This window comes from Etheostoma spectabile, chromosome 9 (assembly GCF_008692095.1).
Source record: "Etheostoma spectabile isolate EspeVRDwgs_2016 chromosome 9, UIUC_Espe_1.0, whole genome shotgun sequence".
Lineage (NCBI taxonomy): Eukaryota > Metazoa > Chordata > Actinopteri > Perciformes > Percidae > Etheostoma > Etheostoma spectabile.
The window spans coordinates 26,109,897-26,117,396 of NC_045741.1; the positions used below are offsets into that span (position 1 = coordinate 26,109,897).

General features: G+C 38.8%; 1 protein-coding gene and 1 long non-coding RNA gene across 2 annotated transcripts in view; one reads left to right on the top strand and one right to left on the bottom strand.

Moving 5' to 3' along the window:
* LOC116695607 (inactive N-acetylated-alpha-linked acidic dipeptidase-like protein 2) overlaps positions 1-7,500 on the top strand; it is a 730,805-nt gene that overhangs the window by 1,684 nt on the left and 721,621 nt on the right. The gene's annotated exons all lie outside the window — the stretch shown is intronic.
* Positions 726-7,500, bottom strand: part of LOC116695666 (uncharacterized) — a 17,292-nt gene continuing 10,517 nt past the window's right edge. The window contains exons 2-3 of the long non-coding RNA XR_004333515.1: positions 7,358-7,364; positions 726-935 (exon numbers count right to left, since the gene is read on the bottom strand). This is a non-coding gene — a long non-coding RNA (uncharacterized LOC116695666). The remainder of the gene's footprint in view (positions 936-7,357; positions 7,365-7,500) is intronic.

The following is a 7,500-nucleotide window of genomic DNA, read 5'->3' on the forward strand; positions in this document are numbered from 1 at the left end:
ATATATATATATATATATATATTCGTTCAAATGTTGCTTACATATCAGGTTATCAGATCAGTATAAAGTCAATGTATCTATATTGTATATGATAATGTATGTGATAATAAGACGATAATTAGGTACTGATAAAGAGGATGGATGGATAGTAAATCTGAGAGGACACATTCTGCATAAAGAGTACTTTGCTGACATACCACTGCACTTTTAGTTAAAGGGTGGTTTAGTAGTGCACCTCTATAAAGTTGCGGGCACTTGCAAGACCATTATTTTGAAAAGAATGGTCAAAATTGATGCAGCAGAGGTTGTGATATGCTTTATTCCCAAGTTTGGGTCAAGCTCCAAAAATGCTGGATTCTGCATCTTCAATTGTGCAACTATCAGTAGTCATGTTTTCATCTAATTATCAAGTGAGTTTTAAGCTAAAATTTAAAAATGCAAATTAGAAGCGTTTCCATCAACTGGTTTAAAGCGAATAAACTAGACTACGCAAAGTAGTTTGGTCACAGGTTGGCGTTACACATGGTTGAAGATTGCAAACCGGCTTGCTAAATCAAAGAGTTTAGAAGCCAAATTCTTTGGCTAAATGAGAGAGGTAGCAAAGACTGTTGGTGTCAACAAGACAACCATTCACCGCTGTGTATATGCAGTGTACGATTCAAGCTGTTGAACCAATTCGTCAATTTACCCGACATGGCTGAGGCCCAGGCTATCGTGGACCACAACTCCACTATGCACCTAGTACCACAAGTGCACAATGCACTGGATGGGACCCATATCCTGATCCTTCCTCCATCCGATGGCTACCGGGACCATAGTCATCTGAGTTACTTGTTCGCTACGTCACAACTCATTCGGCAAAGCTGTTTCCATCTCCCATTTTGCGCAACTCTTTTTCAAAAAAGGCAAACACCACCTCAAGCAAGCGCAAAAACCTTTTTGATAATTTGAGGATGTTTTTTTTTTTTATTTGCCATTTCCATCCAATGTTTTCTAAAGCTATACTTTAAAATGCGCATAAAAATACGTTGATGGGAACATGTCTAGTGTCTCTTCACAAGAGTCTCGTCGCCTGTGGACTTTCTTTCTTTCTTTTATACTCTACACATTCAGCGTGAAACTCAGGCCTATTCTTTGAACTTTGCAGTCTCCAAATCTAAGCCGAGCTAATGACATCATCAGGGATATTTTCTTACAACTTGACAAGGCTCCACCAGATCCACAGAAGTCATTACACAACTGAGTAGCACCCCCCTTGACTAGTAAAGTGACATTTCTGTGTAAAAGTGGTAGAAATGATCTTTCAGTTGCAGTTTTGAAGGCAGTACTTGTAAGGACTGGGTAATGGTACTCGATACCTTTTAAGGTATTGACCAAAATAACATAGTATAGAAAATTCTTCAGTCAAACAATACACACACACAACTATAGAAATCATTTTTCTACCCTGATCTAGATTAAAAAAGACTATTTGTGTGGTTTTGCTCACAGCCAATCACTGCAAGTGTTCTTCGATTTAATGCAACATGTGATTGGCCCACTACTATTTTTATAACAATACCCAACCCTTTAATTGAACACCATAATGTGGCAATTAACCCCTCATGCTAAAACAAACATGAGTGCAGCAACAGCAAGTATGGAAAACAGCAATGCAAATTATTAAAATAGAAGCAAAATGTTCAATAAACTGTAGATTTTGTTGTCGTCACTTCAGCAATGCAATATTGTACTTCCAAGTCAAAGGTCCTGGAGTCCACATATAAAAAAAAAAAAATAATAATACAATTAATGTAGCAGAGGCTAATATGTCCTCTGTCTTAGTACTTAGTATGTGTCAAGGTCCTATAATGAAGCTAAAAAAAATGCCTCTTTATGAGATTATTATTGCCTAGTAAATATTTCCCTCATCTTTCAAACACTCTTTCTCCAACAAAGACAGTAATTTACTAATAAATAATACTGTTGTATTCAGAGGCTGAGTACTACTCCACATGACTAGTAAACTGAACCCTTTAAAAACAATCGCAATAAACGTTTGTTTTTATATGAAATAGTAGTGGCATTCAGTGGCTTTACGCTGAAGTATTGCTATCTAAGCTTAAGTTAAGGATCAAAACACTTCCTTCACCATTTATGATGCATATCTGACCATGAAGCAAACGATCCTTTTCTTACCATTTACAATGACGTTAGTCTTGCCATGCCAGACCTCCAGTTCTCAACTACACTTTGTCAGTGCTGGAGTATGGTCTGGTTAATCACTTTTCTTTTCTGGGAAGGGGGTCTGAAATGCTCTGGTTTGTACTTCTGAAACCAATGGCAAGCATTCTGGACGGTGCTTAGCCCCGGATGCAGCGACAGTGCCCTTGCAAAATAGATGGTGGAGATAGCGAAAGAGGAAGGACATTGTCAGGCTTTATCCCAGCACTGTACATCCCGTAAGCCAGACTACTTTTAGGCAAATCTTCTTTTTTGTTCCTGCCTTGGGTGATACATTTTTATCAGTATTTGCCCACAGACAAATTATCCAGGGAACCACTATTTTACCAGCTGAGGTTGCTGGGAGTTTTGTGATATAACGGTGAAACTCTAGACAGCCGTGGTTTGAGCAGTCTGGGAGAGACAGGGAGATAGTCTTTTCACAGTGGATTGATAACAGAGCTGACTTCATACACACTAGTCTGGCTATCACCAGACCAAGCCAAGCTCAATAGATTTGAGATTGAACATTGGTCTGGGGAGTCTCTGTATGTTTTCTGCACAAGAGGTGTGACCAACGGGCATAGTTCAAATGAATGTACGCAAATGGATAATCCGTGAACCAATCAGAGCAACAATCCGGGTGACATAGAAGCGAGAGCGGCATCAATGGGTTGCTGCGTTTGGTGGCGTTCGGTGGCCGCTATGTTGAATGTAAACAAGAAGCTGCTTGGTTGCTTCTCTATCATCATTGAGTTAAACCCGCCAATATACCAGGTTTCCAGACCGAGCTGCAGGGCAAAATCAAATCGCCGACAGAGTGGGCGGGGTTTATCCAGTCTAGGCTCACACAGTTTATTGTAGGTCCCCTTTACATGAAAACTCAATATATCCTAAACAGCTCAGTGCTGATGAATCCTGACTGCACAAAGCCTGTTGGAAGGCTGAATGAAAAGAAAAAAACATCACATTTGCAGTTACAGTAAAATAATAAGTTTTACAGTTTACAGAAATCTAAAGAGGTATTGGGTTCTGAGGTTAGAGGCCGAATTCTGACTTTACTTCAAAGATTCAAGAATAAAAAAATTAAAGAATGAAAAGGCATGAATGGAAACACAACTCTCAACACTAGCTGCCTCTTTTTTATCAGTGTCATGGCAACTTTACTACAGTTGTATAACTGCTTTAAGTCATCTTATGCTTTGTGTGTGGGCTTAATTGAATCATGAGAGGCTAAACTTTCAATCAATGTGTCGAATGACCGTCTATTTTGAAGATTTATTGCTTAAAAGTTCTAACAAAGTTTATGAGTGGAGGTATAAGTGACGCCTCAGCGTCGATCGAGCAGCCCAGCATCTGATTGTATTGATAGTTGACCTTTTTTATATCATAGCCATGAGGGTCTGTGAGGGTCCATGTGACATAAATATCATCATATACTTATGTCTGGATGTCTGTAGCCCAGAATTTAAGGAACATCTACACATTTGTGTATGTCTCCATGCACAGACACTAATGAAGTATAAACAGAATCATTATTTTGGAGTACATTAGAACCAAAGTCAAAACCATGCTTAAAATAAATAATGCAGCCATTGTAATCTGTACTGCAAAAGTGTTTTTAGGTTACATTTTGGTACAGTACAGTATAAGTCAGACTCAGCACAACACCAAAGAGTGTTACATCGTCTGAACAGCTGGCTGTGTATCACAGTGTAACACAAAGTTGCGTCAAAAAAACTTAAGACCAAGTGTTTTTTTTCCTGCTTTTCACCAAACAGCAGAGAAACATGACAAACTTAGACATAGTTTTCCCTGTGGTACTGAGGTGTGTGTGTGTGTGTGTGTGTGCGTGTGCATGGACAAGTTATTTTTAAAGTGTCTTCCAGCCTCTTCAGGTCTTTAGATGGATATTTTTACTCAAGCTTTATATTATTCTCTAAGTCATATTGACATATCATGTCTTAGTTTAATCTTTAAAAAAAAAAATCATTTAACCATTTTTAACTTGTAAGTGTATTCATGTGATACATGTAGGCTACATTTTTCTTCTGTACTTTTCTTTCTGCACTTTAGAAAGGCTCCTTTAATACAAATGGCACATTAATATTTCCAGCTTCCTGACATTGTTATCCACCTGCAGCTCTTTGATTTTCCCCATCTCTCTTTTCTCTCTCAGCTCTTTTCTCCTCTTAATACCATCTGACATTCCTTACCTGCAAGCAGACACGGTATCACCTGTCGGCTATTCACTTTTTCCTTCTGCAACACGATCTGATGTGTCTCTCAGACAACAAAAAAGGGAACAGAGGAAAAGACAGAGGGAGGGAGGCAGGGGGAGAGGAAGGAGATGGGAGGCTGGTGTGCGGCACAGTATCTCAGAGCATTCTCTCTGTTATCTGCTCTCCATGTGGGAGAAAAGCATCCCACCTTCTTTATTATCATCAAGCCATGATAAGGACGGTCCTGACTACTCACCTCTGCACAAAGCAAGCTGATATCCCAAGGCCATGTGTACGTGTGTGTGTGTGTGTGTGTGTGTGTGTGTGTGTGTGTGTGTGTGTAGAAGCACAAAAAAAAACCAGGGGATATCTTTTTTTTCTCTCAGGAGTTGATTTTGTTGAGGTTTTGAGCTATCTGCACAGCTCACCTCAGTACAATGGAGCATTTAGATGGTGGCATCAAAATATGACTGAATTCCAGTAAGAAGTCAAACCTCTTTTTCCAAAAAATAACACTGCTCGCTTCTCAAGATAAACAGTAGACCTGGCTGTTCACTTCAATCCCCTTGTGTGGACGGAAACCATCTGTAGGCATGCTTCAGAACAAAGTAGTTCACCTGGAAATGCTTCACAATGACTTTGGTTTCTTGGGATTTCCATTAGCTGGGCTTTCATGAATGACTTACAATATGTGACATAATGACAGACAACAGATAAAGGGACACATGAATAATCAGACAGAAAACTGAAAATGGTTGGCCTTGTCTAATCTCGTGAATTCAGGGGTCTCTCAATCAGGGATTTATGTTTACTTATTGGTGGAGAAAGGGACCCATGGAATATTGTATTTAATCATGTCACTACATGCTAATTGGTTTGCTTTAGGTAACATGGGGCTGTTAGCAATGTTGTTGGTTGATAAAAAAAAGTTGGTGGTCACTCCATTATCATTAAATAAGACATGCTAGTTTACACTAAACCGGACTTAGATTAAATAAAAGATTCAACAGTTTCGTAAACTGTTTTCACTCCGAAGCCGTAAAAACACGGACGCCTGGGCAGTGGCTGTCAGCATCAGATACGACGTAAAAAGAACCCTTCAGTGTGTGTGTAGAACGCACCGTGCCGAGCAGCAAGCTTTTTTGCAAAGAGTAAAATAACATCACTGTGCATACAATGTCTGTATGCTAAATGTGGATTGAGAGCAAGGTGGGATTAGCTTTGTTTAGCACAATGACTGGAATTTAGGTACACAGCTAGCCTGACACCTACAAAAACATGTTTAGTTTGAACACAAGCAGAAATATAAAAATTGTTGACACTCTAGAAAGCCACTGCAAGGGGCACAGTAAAAAAAGAAAAAAGAAAAAATGTATCTTCATCTGCAAATCTTGTTATTTTGTGCAAGCATTTGCATCGTAGCCACCTCCAGTATATAAGCAACCTGTTATATTAATAATTCTTCTTTAATTATTTATTCCAGCACCATTTGCACTGTTGTATTGCACTATTGTCTTACTGTTTACAATGCTCATAAAACTGTTGACACGTGAATGCATGAGTATGTATATTTGTATACATAATTTTTAAATGCAGTCATATACATACTATCTGTACATAGTAATCCAGGTGGAAAAGTTGTTGCATTGATAAAAACGAACTGCAACAACGTGGAAACGGCATTAGCGGATAAATCATTATGTACACTAGTCATGTCGAGAAATTGGAGTGGACAAAAAAATGTGGCAAACAAAATGAAGAGAAGACTGTAAATCAATTACATGAAACAATCAAACATTATTTATTTCTTGTTCATGTTTGTTGGTTTATCTGTCTGTCAGCAGCATTATGGGTAAAAACTGATGGAAGGGTGTAGCATTGGCCAAGCAAGATTCTGGACTGGATCCGAAACACGAGGCAGATACAATAATTTTTTTTCAAATTGCGTGATAGGTTATTCGAGATGCATTCGCGGGGCTTCGGATATTTCATGGCTCATCTGAACTGATGCCTTTGCTTTGATTGTCATAGCTATCAACGTGTTGTTTAAACGCTCTGAGCAAGAAATTACAACATGTCTTCTGCGTAGCGTCCATGTGGTTTCCACATTAGGATGTAAAGGTCATGAACACACCAATGTTGTAAGAACGCTTTCCCAACTCGGGAAATGTGCCATCCATTTCAGACGATTCATAATATTTGTCAGATTTGATAAAAAAATTGGAAATATGTGTTACAGTACAGACAAAATGCGCAAGTCCCCTAAATAGCCCAAAATACTCCTTGAATGGTAACAGATGATTTACATGTATCTTATACATATCACATAATTATAGAAAGTGAGAAAATGAATTTCCTTTTGAGAGCTGTTGGGAACGTCTGAGCTTGTCCCTGGAGTGATGTCAGTGGAGGACAGTTGATCCTTTGTTGTGCTAATTAAAAACTCAATGTAACACTGTAGATGTGAACAGTAGGTGTTTTGCACTGTAGAACAAAACACAACAACAAATGCGTGGCCAAAATCCTCAGTGATACCTTGGGGAATATAGAGTTTTCTACTTGTTTTTCTTTTATGAACACAGAAAAGAAAGTAAAAACAAAATACTAATGATTGAGGCCGGCGTACTAATTTTGATGTGTGATATTGTGTCTGTGGGAGTGAGACTGTTGCATTATCACACTGCTCAGTGTGTGAACTGTGATGATATTGACCAGGCAGCTATACAACTGCAACACCCTTCTACTGCGTTGACCTTTGCGCTCCTCATTAATTCATAATGCTGCTTGGTCTCCCCTGAATGCTAATTTTGTGTAAGCGCCTCATCAAATAGTTTCAATATAGAAGACTAAAGAAGATACTCTAAGTAGGAGCCATACAGATGATTGAGCTGCTCTAGTGTTCCCCAATGTGACATGTGAAAAAGATCAAGAACTTTATTTCTTTTAAGAACTTGTGATTGTCATTGCTTTATGGCAAGGCTACGAGACGCCACTTCACTGTACTCTTCACACCAGTGTTGTAGTACTCAATATCAGTGGGTACTCATTATCAGTACATCTTAAAACTCAAGTCTCA